The following is a 12,814-nucleotide window of genomic DNA, read 5'->3' as shown; positions in this document are numbered from 1 at the left end:
AATATACAAGATCATTTAAATAAATTTATAAGGAAAGTCAGATTCTTACAAAAAAATAATTATGTCACGTAAATATTTTTTATGTAAACGCAGTCAAACGTGAAGCAAACTTTTGATCAATGTATATTTATTTGTTTACATTTAATCCTAGATGTAAACTAGACTTTTTTTTTAATTTAATCTATTTATTTTTTTAAATTTTTATTCAACAACTTTTGAAATTGAGAAAATGTTTTTGAAATTTTTTGTTTTATTTTCTTTCTTTCTTGTTGAATTTATTTTCATATACGTATTCATTTTTTGCTATTGTTTTTGTCAATTTCTTTCAATTTATTTTAAAATTGTTTTATTTTTTTTTCATTTTATGCATCAATTAGGGAATATCCATTGAATACGCAGAGTTAATATAGTTAGTATAGTTACTATTGGAAAAAAAAATTTTTTTTGTCCAAAAAAAATATTTTCAGAAACTATGTATCAATGTTTATGTATCAATTAGGGAACATCCATTGAATACGCAGAACAAAAATAAATGTTTTCGAAACCTTCTTCTTTTGCATAGATCCTTAAATTTTTTCGCGTTGGTGGCAACGTATTTCATGTTACGTATTGTGGACATTTTTTCACGACATTTCAGCTTTAGATAAGTCATATTTGGAAAAAAATGCTTCTACAAATAGTGGAATCTAAAATGTTATATTAACGAGTCCAACCTATATATGAGTACAGTGACGTTTCGTTATGTTTTTCATTTTTTAATTTTCTAGTCACTCTTTTCCCATTTAGTAATTGGCATCCTAAAGTGTATATAGGAAAGGATTCATTACCAGAAATTCTAAAATTTGGTAAAATGATAAATTTTTGATTTCCAAAAATATTTTAGAGCAGTAATGCTTTATGCTGTACCAATTTTTCAAGCAGTTGTTTAAAGGATTCCGAATAACATTTAAAAATTGTTTATGATGCCCACTTCGCTTTGGTATATTCGAATTACGTAAGCTTTCTGGTGTCGAAACATTTGAAGCTATATCTTATACAATTTTTGTCAATTTCAAATCGTTACTATAAGCTTCTCTTACAGTTGATAAATGGGCAATTAAGACAGTTGTGAAATAATTTTCTTTTTTTCGACAAGTAGGTTTAAATCCCTTCGAATGATTACTCTTAATTGTAAAAGCAACCAAATCATGACAATTCTTACTACACATCTCTAATAGTGTTGAAAATTCACTGTAATTGGCGCACAAAATGATTATCTGATAATTTATGATCAAAAATAATTAATCTACGCATTCTTACATGACCCAAATATGAACGTAATATTTAGAATTTATTTTATTTTATATCCATTTCTCTAATAATTAATATTCGCTCAGTTCGCTTAGTATTTTTCGTAGAATCATAGTATATCATTAAGTGATTGTTTGTGTGACTTTTATATTTTTTTAAATAAATTAATTACCAAAAATTATAAGTTTGGTGTAACTAGAAGTCGGAATGTGAGCTTCGAAGAAAATGCAGTCCAAAAATATTTCTGATTTGTTAAATGTTAGATGATTCTGTATCACGTTAATTTGGATGATATGCTCAAATATATACTATGAGGCGAACCAGTCGCAGACTGAAAGCTAAAAAGTATTTTTGCCAAACCTGAGATGATGTAATGTAACGTAACGAACTACAAGTTCGTAGTTAAATAAAATGCATTTATAAATATTTTCAATAATTTGGCCTAAAATTTTCTGGATCTGTTGTGAGGTCTCCTAGTCTTGTAATTGTATAGCTTTTGTATTACTCGACGTCGGACTGGTTAGATTTCAAGCACTGTACAAACCAAGCACTGATATCGGTAAAATATTAGAATGACAACATTTATGCAGTGTAACTGGGGCACATGTCGCTAGTGTTCTAATGTCTTGTGATTGAAATTTTTACACACGATTTTCATTTTTTTTATATCAACATGAATGTCAGTTCTCTATGCTGGAATCTTCAAAGTCTAATGTATTGTCGGACCGGCCCGGAAAGGAGTTAGTCGGAAATTCATCGAAACATAATAAAAAACTTATTTTGCACAATTGTGTTCTTTACTATGGACGTAAATGAGTAATATTTTACATTTCAATGGATTTGTACAAATCAGTTGAAGTGAACCGTACTAAGAATCATTTTCTTTTGATTTTCAGATCAGCATAATCAAATATACGTTGAAACGATCTACTGACTACTCATTTTTCCGATTTTATATCTATTGTTAATGCAGTCACACGAATTATTCCACCGATTATTCCATGCCAAATGATCTGAAACACGTGAAAATTTAACCAACCATTTTTAATTAGAATGAAACTTTACCCAGGTAGGGTATGGGACTACTTTGGTAGGTTTTCTGATGCATTTTAATGATGCATTCAAATTGAGTATTTTTCACAGGTGGAGAACTTTCTCAAACTTAAGAATAGTTTTTTAAAAGGAAGCATTGGCATAGGTTTTATTCCTTAGCATTGTGGCTGTGAAACCATTGCTTTTGAAGAAAACTTATTTGAGAACGAATTATAGAAAACTAAAAAAGCTCTACAAAAAATGCACCGTAATTTTTTTTTTGATCAAACAAATTTATAAATAAACAATAAGTTTTTATTTAAAATTATGAGTTCAATTTGATGACAAAATTTTCAAAGAAACTTGTTGTTTATTGTAACGAACGAAACGAAAATATATGTTTTCTAATGGTTTAAAAAAACTGATTTAAAAGATACATTTTAAATAAAAAATAACTGATAACTGATTAACTTTCCAATTGCACCCTTTTTCAAGTTTGATTTTCTGTATATGTTCATGAGACATTTCAAAATTAAGTTTGGAAAATGTTAGCATTTTATGAAAATACGCCTTTTTAAAAGGTAATTCATAATGCAGCAACAATCATAGAGTCATGGAAATGTATGATCTATACAACACAATTTATTCTTTGGGTATGTTGCAGAATTATTTTCATGGTTTCAATAACATTGATCGACAAAAACAAAAAAAAAGTCTTAATCCTGGAACGGTAAAAGTGAAAGATTTTAGTTATAGTAGTTTTTCAACCATTTCGGTAAGTTTTGGTGCCACTAGGGAATGCAAAACTGTCGTCGCTTCTACGTTTGCCTACGAGAAGATTCATTCAAATCTTCGAAAAAGTTATCCACCAAAATTCGTAGGAATGGTTAATAAGCTATAATCTATAAAATCTATAAAATAATATTCTCCTAGTTTCAGCTCTAGATCAAAACCTGTGTTTACCAGTGTAATTCAAAGGACGAAATTGAATTCTACCCGGTTTGATGAAGCTCACCGTTTGTAGGAATGCAGAGGAAAAAAAAACAAAGCTCATTTAAATTATTAACACTGTTAGAAATAAATATATTTTAAGTTAATAATTGAAAAATAGATTTTTAAGTCAATTTGAGGCATGAAACGATATTGTAATACTTATTTTTCGGTTCGAGCGCATGAGTTATTTTACCAATTATAATCATAATTATAATGTGAGGGGCTTGAAAGTCTGAAACAGTAATATTTTTTTGCTACATGCTCAAATACAATTGTTCACTTGATATAAGAAAGACAGGCATAAATTTGAGTATAAATAATTCACGTGATACGAACATTTTATGCGTTCAATTAGGAATAAATATGATAAGCCAGGTCCTTTTTTCTTTTTCTGGGTATTTGTTTGATTTGCAAATATATTAAACAATCATTACGCTACAAAATTTGAAGTTGTGTTCATACCTTGTTTTATTTTTCTGTGCACTACTTATGGGCACATATTGTCGTAATCTGATGAGATCGCCTTGCAAAATATGCAAAAATCATATGATATGCAAAAATCATTGCGAGATGCAGAATCGTCAGCGTGGCACCGATTGCAACTAGCAGCAGCAGCAGCAGCAACAGTTTCAATTCGCAGCCAGCTTCAATGAAGCGGGAGGTCCAAGAAAACGGTGATCTATACAGTACAAGAGGATCGCTGGATCCAACAAACTTGAATGGTTACACTAGCTGATTGGTAACACTAGCACATTCACACACAGCTCTTTCTTTTTCTGGGCATACTAACTACGGTTTAACTTATGTGAATGCGTTGTTGTATATGAGATAACTAACATACCAAGAATCACAATTGCTTTTACTTGCAATTACTTCGGATATTCAAGATTATTGATTTTTACAAATCCTGATGGGATTTCTTTACACATCGACGCATTCGAGAAATTATCATTCAATGCTTCAAACTGACCTTCTCTTGTAAACACGAAATCATTTATTCCTACCAGATGTTTTTGAAATTTTATACTATTTCTAGTCGATGTAATATTATTTTCGCCAACACACCATGCAGCATACTCTGTAAAATTAACTATTAAACGGCTGCAACTTCTTCATACTCGTATAAGCAGACATCATTTCACTCTGGCATACAATTACCAACCGAGAGGATCTTTTTGCAGCCAAGATAGCGTAAATTGTTTTTTATTCAATTTAACTGCGTTTTTATATATATTTATTTTTATTTGTTTGGATTATCTTCGGTAGATGAACAATTCACTTATAAAATTTCAATTCAAGACAATATGGCAAATTTATATGTAAGTAAAAACAAAAACGGTAGAAATTTTCAGTACAATGGCCTGAGGAATGACATGTTCTCACTTACACTTGTGAACAATCTGTTTCAATACACTTCGCCATGGTACTTGAAATATTTTTTTAATATTTCACTTTATGCTATTTCAAACTGGTACCACTGAGACGACTGTCGGACTATTTCAATGATGATCGATCCCATAGGAACATGTACAAGTATGTGTATACAAAAGATATGGGAATAACTAAAAAACAGAAGAGCACTTTCCACACCAACACAGTAAAATCATCAAACCCAAGAAAGCTGCGCAACAACAAGAGTCTAAAGATTCGACCTCAACGGAAGCACAACGACCAAGAAAACAAAGTGCCCGGAGGGAACACCACACGTCAATAAGCGCGAAATCGTCTCTGCCCTCAAAGAGCACAGAGTCCACGTCGATGATGAGAAAGAAATGGCAAACCGCGACCGTGCAGAGCGATATTCAAACTAAAAAAGCGATCGTTTCGAAGGCATGGTTGAAGCATGGGTCGCTTTGTGGGCGCAAAGCTTTCAGAGGTCTAAGCTTGCTCATGCTCTTTTTTCTCTATGCTCTCCGTAACATTTTTTAATGTGTGACGTACCTTTGCGGTATGCGGTTTGTTTCTGATTGAAGATTCCTTAATTTTGAAGGATAAGCGACGAAACTGATACGGCATTCATTAAGCTGACAGAATGATGTTCCAATAAGATATTCAAATAAGACTACTTTTATTTTATATAGAATACATCATTTCGCCTTTGTAGCCTACTGGGAATAATAAATAAAAATCTCTTTTATTTACTTGATACAAATTTTCTTATACTTTAATTGTTATTGTTTGTTGACAAATTAGAAAGATATGAATGAATTTGAAATAAACCTAAACTTGCAATAAAAGAATCGACATCATTGAATTATATTCTATAAGTTATAGAATAAGAACAAGTTGGTCTGGAAATTATAAATTTGTAGCTTATTAGTTTCATTCATGTGTTGGTCTTCATTACGATTCGACATGACCATTAGTTGAACGATTTTAATATTTTTGACAGCATGTCAAATCATTGATAAGTCATCTCTGTAAGATAGAGTTGAGAAGCTCTCTCCCAAATATATATCACGAGAGGTTTAATTCTACTATTGAAAGCTCCGCTCAGCGATAAGCATTTAGACAGAAATCTTTAGGTCAGCAACACTGCCAGTCTGGGTAGTAAAAAGTCTATTGAGTGCTCATGAAGCTTTCTGGTGCTTTATAAACTTGAATACCTTCACCAGCACATACTAAGTGTATCATTGCACAGCTCAAATGTTTCTTGATTTTTTATAAATTATTCTTTTGTTCAGTTTTGGCTACTCTCAATACAGTATCAGCGTTATATACATTTTTTGGTTTTCTCTATCAGGGCAAGTATTAATAAAAAAACAACAATTTTTCAAACATTTTTCATTCAATTTCTTTCTGATCCGCTTTTTAAACTGGAAGTTTATTTTTCATTTCATTTCGATATTTCTAAAATCATTTGCAATCCAAAAACTTTAAACAATTGAAATAATCATTTCAAATTGAAAAGCTCATGATAATTTCCTTCGTGAATATATCCGTTTTCAAATTATTGGAAATTTAAATTGAGAACATCAGGAAATAAACGCTAAAGTATACATTAAATCAAAATAGAAATAATTTTTTTCTTTTTTTCAATGATGCAAAATGATTTCAATAAAAATATTATGATACTTTTTTTTTGAATGCACCCGTTTTTGAGAGATTTTAAAAATAAGTTTGAAAAATTTCAGTTTTTCACGAAAATCCGGTATTTTGTGGGTTATTTGTGGTTCTACAAACATAGATTTACTGAAATTTGAAAATGCACGATCGATATAACACAAATGCAAAAAAACGGGGAGCTTCGTAGCCGCAAGGTTACAAAGTCCATTTTGATAAGCAGGTGGTCGTGAGCTCGAATCTTAGTAGAATTAGGCCATTTGGTTGTCAAAGGACTTTATCAAGGGTTTATTCTTAGGCACTCCACTACATACCCTTCCTTCAAGTTGAATTCTATAGTACCCCTGCTGACTTTCTTACTAACAAAAATAAGTCCCTCTTATAATGAAGCTGGTCTGAGTAAAGGTGAGGTGAAGCATCAAATGCCTCTTCAGGTAATTGTAATTGTGACGCGGTGTTGGTAGGAGGAACAAGGTTTCGATAAGACTCCTTCCTCTTGACAGAATGAGTCCTTCTTATAGTAAAACTGTCATAGGAATATTTATCCTCTCCAGGGAATTGTAATTGGCGATATTAGCATGAGGAACGAGGTTTCGATAAGACTCCTTCCTCTTGACATAATAAGTCCCTCTTAGAATAAACCTGGCCAGAGAGGAACGTTAGGTGAAGTCTCACTCCAGGGAATTATAGTTTGGCGATATTGGTAGGAAAGAAAGAAGCTCGGTATTGTACAGCAGTAAGCTTGAAACGGAAAGATAAAATCTCACACACAAGCACGGATATAAATGAAAAGGATATCATTTACTTCAATAGTGATACTGGCCAATAATATGAAGTGCGGAATACAGAAAACACCTGGGCAATATCACAATAGATCAAATGTCTCTGGTCGCAGTGATGAGTCCACACAGAGAAAAAAAAACATAAATTCACCGAGTACCTATAAGGCCGTTACAAATTTTATTTTCATTTTATGTCTCCCCCCCCCCCCCCCCCTTTCAAAAATCTTGAATATTGGAAGGGGAAGAAAAAAAGCTCAAACCGTCTTGGTCATTTAATTGGTTTTCCGACAGCATAAATGCTTAATTTAGCAACAAACAAGTCAGCTGACAGCGAGAGTGTCGTCGAAAGGCAAGCGAAATAAATAATAATAATAATAAAGTGTTATTTTTCAACATTTACAAACGTCATAACTTGCACACAAACTTTGATCAAAGATATTTCTTTTTTTTTTCGTTTCGGTGTTATTTATTTTTGCCACCCCCTCTGCTAACATAAAAAGAACATAAAACATAGGACATAAAAAGAATTCGAAATTTGTATCAGCCTAATTGATAGAAAAAAAAAACACTTTTTGCATCTGAAAAGTTTTTTTCAGAGTGTATAGGGTTTTTTTTTTCAGAGTGTATATTTTTTCAGACTGACATAATAACTGTGCCGAGGACATTACATTAATCAAACAAACCGCTTTGGCTCTAAAAATAATCGTGATTGTTAAGACTTTTTCTACAATACAATGATGATGAAAAAAAAAAACAAACAATAACACAAAATGATATCTTTTGCCAATAGAAACATCTATGCAAAGTTTCAGCCAAATCAAAATGACTTAAAACTGGGACATTTTTTGCGGAATTGCTCTACTTCGTATCGGTGGGAAAGCAAACAGGCAATGCTTCACACTGATAGTGGACTCTATTATAGAAGTCGAGGAGATTCAATTCGTCCATGTACCGACCCAAAGACCCCTAATGCCCAAAACCACAAGTAAAACCGAAAAATAAGTGCATAGATTAAAGGTATAACCGACGTTACCATTAGTCCCGCGCTTTTCTCAGTTTGACTGTTAAACATAACAAATAATAAAGTAAGTTCTTCGTCAATTTGGTTTAAGGAAAAAGCATAATAGGTTCCATAATTGCAGTGACCAAAATAATTTTAATCTGTGTAAGCTTTCGTAACGTTGAATCACATTAATTGCCTTCATGTAGGCGTGATTTCTAAATTCATCCAATCGTAATATACAAAAAGTTGCTCTCAGCTCTTCTTAATATGCAGTCATTCCACAGCCACAAATGGGTTAGTCAATATTTTTATTTTTAATATTTGTGCACAAAAATGCACTGAAACTGAATTAAATAACTTTTTTTTTCAAACTATTACAACAATACAATATTTTTAGGATGGCATTTGACGATTTTATAGACTTAATGATGTCCATCTTGAATGCCCCAACTTGATGATCGAAAGTACACTTCAAAAAAAAAAAAAAAAAAACGTTAATATGTTGGTAGTTTATCATTCATTATTTTTCATTTTCATTATTTTTTTTTTATTTCATGTTTTTATATTTTTTAATATTATGGTTTTACGTTAATTGATCTATAATTGTCAAATGACTTTACATGCTTTGACATAATTTAGAACATGCATTGACGTTATTTAGAATTTGGATAATAATCGATAAATAAAACAATGTCCTACATACTAAAACTTTAGAAGTAAGAAAAAACCTCAAGATATAATATAAAAATAAATTAGGAGTAAGCAATCACATCTGGAAAAAGATAATTGCTCTACCCCGCGGATAAATAACGATAAACGGACAACTGTTCGATTTTAAATAAGCTAGCTTTTCGCCACCAGTTACCATTTGCTATTTGTAGATTGGAAAATACAACACACTCTACTGACATTCCGGAAACGAATGCATAAACATACACAAATAACCTGCTAAGGCTCAGTTCGACGAAGTTGAAATAAACAATTTGTACCTATTGCAAAGGAAAATGCATCTGAAAATTAGACTTTAGCATTTTTGTTCATTTAGTCTACGAGTTAGTAGTACTACTGTTGCTCCATCAATGCGCGCGCTACTTAGTCTTATCTCAATTTATTTTCTTATCAATTCTATTATACCGTCGTTCTCTTGATAACCATACACTTTAGAAGTTGGTCTCGGTTTACCTTAACATTTACTGATGGACAAAATAATCAATCAATATGAACGGTTTCTTGCGCTGTAGTTTGCTAAAATTAGTTCCAATATAGAAGTTTTCATAATTTCGATTATCGAAATACGCAGAAATCAAAAAGGTCGATTTTTCGAGCATGGTTTTTATTCTATATCATCTAGCGTTGAGATCACAGAACTGGAGAAGGCTTTTGAAAAATAAGTAATATTATGACACTGAGTTATACAGAACGCACATGTTTGATATATTTAACGTATATATTTGAAATTACGTAAAATATCATAATAAATGTTTGTTGTGAAAATATTTCGATTTTAGAGCTATTATTATTATCACAGTCAACACTTCGAATTTTTAAAAGCACAAGACTCGGAAATACTCATTGCGTTCCCTATGAAAATTCTATGTTATATTTGTTTCACCACAGCAAACATAAAATAGCATTTTCACAGGGAACGCATTAACTATTTTCGAATCTTGTGCTTTCGAAAATTCGAAGTGGTGACCCGAAGTCGGCCATTTTTAGATTGAATGAGGTTTGATCGATTAAAATGATACTCGAAGTCTAAACAAACTCACACTTGTCAACAATCAATTCTTCGTTATTTATTAGGATATCTTTTTTTCTTTTCTAAAGTGGAAACCTAATTTAGATGATCTTTCCCAAAATACTTCTACACAACTTTCTGATCTAGATATCTAAAATTATATCTCGTATATAACGAGAGCACCAGCAACTTTCCTAAAGTCAAATCTCTTCACTCATTCGTCTTTTCTTCGTATTAGCTATTTTATCGCTTCTCGAAGTATTTTTTTACTGTTGTAAATCAGTTATTATGCAGATGGCTATCACTCACATGTTGAACCCTAAATTTATTGTGTAAGTGCCAAATATAAAGAATATTACTTATCCAACACTAGAAAATTTAGCGACGCCAATCGCTAATCCGCTAGCTGGAAAATTTAGCTCGATAATCGCTAATCGCTAAACGCTAAACCCATATTAGCGGAACTTTCGCTAATCACTAATTTATTATTACATGGATTGTCATACGCATGTGTTTATTCTCATAAAACGAACGAAAATAACTACTTTCGAGTGCTATTTACAATAAGAGGCTCAAAATTCACAAAACAGTCATAGCTGAGGATTTTTTGGAAATAATAAGCATCAAAAGCGATTCTGCTTGTATGTAAGATTAATGCACTTAGGAATGTTTTTAAAAACTTAAATATTATCTGAATCGAAAAGGCAGAACTAGCGGGGGCCTAGTGTGGTTGGCAACGTCTCCGCCAACCACGCTCGACGCCTGGGTTCGAATCCCACCGCCGACATAGGTGTCGATGGTTGTGGGGTGGCGTGATCCACTCACAACCAACCCAACTGGTCTAGATTCAATCCTAGCCGACACCGGGAGATTTTCTGAGGCGAAAAATCTCTAGGATCACGCCTTCCATCGCATGAGGAAGTAAAGCCGTTGGCGCCGGTCCGTTAATAAACGGGTCGTGAGTTAGGGTCCTGGGTGTGGAGTCGCCTCCCTGGGCGTCGGTGATTGGCCACAACAGTGGCGGAACTAGACCGACGGAAAATAAACGAGAATAAAAAAAAAAAAAGAAAAGGTAGAACCAAAGTTGCCGTAACTTTTAGCGCATTGCAATATGCAGAAATTTTTGGCGTTCCAAAAATTTAATCTATATCACCTTTAGTTTGTTCTCCAGAATGCTGCTGTGGCTTATACGATAACTAGAACCCCATTCTAGAGTAAAAAGACTGACTTGCACTTGTGTCGTAAACAGAGGAATTCTAGACAATTAAGGCTGAACGATGTTTGAATGCACACTGGGCCAGAAATGGAATCTAGCGGAACGAAATTAATAGCGCTCTTAGGGTTTGACCAGTTGGTTTCCGATCTTCTACAAAGTTTCTTGGTATAGTTAGGGCTTCATTTTGCATGTTTGAATTAGTTCGAAATTTAGCCGCAAAGGTGGCGTTGCGATGCTAACTTCTTTCCCTTACACGCTGGAGCTTTGCGGTATTCGACAAAGTTGAAGATCTCTAAATTCCATGAAACTTTACAGAATATACAAAATTTCTAACTCTTCATGTTTCAGAGATCTACGAGTTTTTATAAATTTTATCTGAATTTCACGTTTTATTGTGATAATTTTATAAGTTCACGTGTACTTAGCGTGTAAGAATAAAAAGTTGGTGTCGGAGCGCCATCTATGCGGCCAAATCGCGAACTAAACTGAGCGTCAAGTTGAAGTTCTTATTACACTGAGAAACTTTGCTGAAGATTGCACATTGGTTGGATAGAGTATCAAAGTACTGGACCGTGTATTCCATGTAATAATACATAGAAATTGTATTTATATATGAAACCTATGGTTATATTCAAACTGAAATATCACAAAAACACAAAAACACTTCTTTCAAATTTTCAGAAAATGAAGATTTTTTGATGGATAATTTTTAGAAAAAATCATGGTTTGCTAATACTTGCTACCCGGTGAGATATCTACTTCACAAAATTATGTATTTTTTTCAAATTTTGTGTAATATTTTGAGTTAGGTACTTCAAAAACTTCTGTACTCGGAAGAAAACGACGTAATTATTCGATTTCTATCGAGAAAAAAATTTGTAAGAAATTAATCAGAGTGAACTTATAAAATTATCACAATAAAACGTGAAATTCAGACAAAATTTATAAAAACTCGTAGATCTCTGAAACTTGAACAGTTAGAAATTTTGTATATTCTGTAAAGTTTCATGGAATTTAGAGATCTACAACTTTGTCGAACACTGCAAAGCTCTAGCGCGTAAGAGAAAGAAGTTAGCATCACAACGCCACCTTTGCGGCTAAATTCCGAACTAATTCAAACATGCAAAATGAAGCTCCAACGATACAAAGAAACTTTGTAGAAGATCGAAAACCGATTGGTCAAACCCTAAGAGCGCTATTAATTTCGTTCCGCTAGATTCCATTTCTGGCCCAGTGTGGAATGAAACATATGTTCGAAAGGTAACTTTTGTAGTGAGGTATGTTCATCATTCAAAGCAAATTATGTACATCATCAGCGACTCACACTTTTTGAAAAGAGTATTTTTGTCGCTTTTTTTACAAAATTAGCGAATTAGCGTTTCCAACGCCTAAAATTTAGCGACGCTAACAGTCCACTAACCAGCTTAAAAGTTAGCGTGATCGCTAACTGAATATTAGCGTCACTAATTAGCGATTAGCGAATTAGCGGAATAGTGCCCACCACTTCTGGGATATAAAACAAGAGATTTAAAAATTTCAGTGAGATGGATGAGCTACTAGATGGATGAGATGGTGTTTTCTGTACTCCGCACTTCATATTATTGGCAGTATCACTATTGATGTAAGTGATACGCTTATCATTCATATCCGTGCTTGTGTGTAAGATGTAGGTACCTTTCCGTTTCAAGCTTACTGCT

At 32.8% G+C, this 12,814-nt stretch overlaps 1 protein-coding gene across 9 annotated transcripts in view; it reads right to left on the bottom strand.

The window, feature by feature from the left end:
- The window catches only part of LOC129730178 (F-box/LRR-repeat protein 7), a 57,650-nt gene that overhangs the window by 27,164 nt on the left and 17,672 nt on the right, over positions 1-12,814 (bottom strand). The window contains exons 1-2 of one of the 9 annotated variants that reach the window (XM_055689300.1): positions 4,703-5,108; positions 3,778-4,593 (exon numbers count right to left, since the gene is read on the bottom strand). The exons of 3 other annotated variants lie outside the window; for them this stretch is intronic. The gene's annotated coding sequence lies outside the window, so the exon portion shown is untranslated. Of the gene's footprint in view, positions 1-3,777; positions 5,109-12,814 lie in introns of those variants that run through there. 5 more of the 9 variants (XM_055689301.1, XM_055689302.1, XM_055689304.1 and 2 more) reach the window with 5 other exon arrangements.

The sequence above is a fragment of the Wyeomyia smithii genome, chromosome 3, assembly GCF_029784165.1.
Source record: "Wyeomyia smithii strain HCP4-BCI-WySm-NY-G18 chromosome 3, ASM2978416v1, whole genome shotgun sequence".
Taxonomy (NCBI): domain Eukaryota; kingdom Metazoa; phylum Arthropoda; class Insecta; order Diptera; family Culicidae; genus Wyeomyia; species Wyeomyia smithii.
The sequence above is the reverse complement of the archived record's forward strand: the minus strand, read 5'-3'. Positions and strand labels throughout refer to the sequence as shown.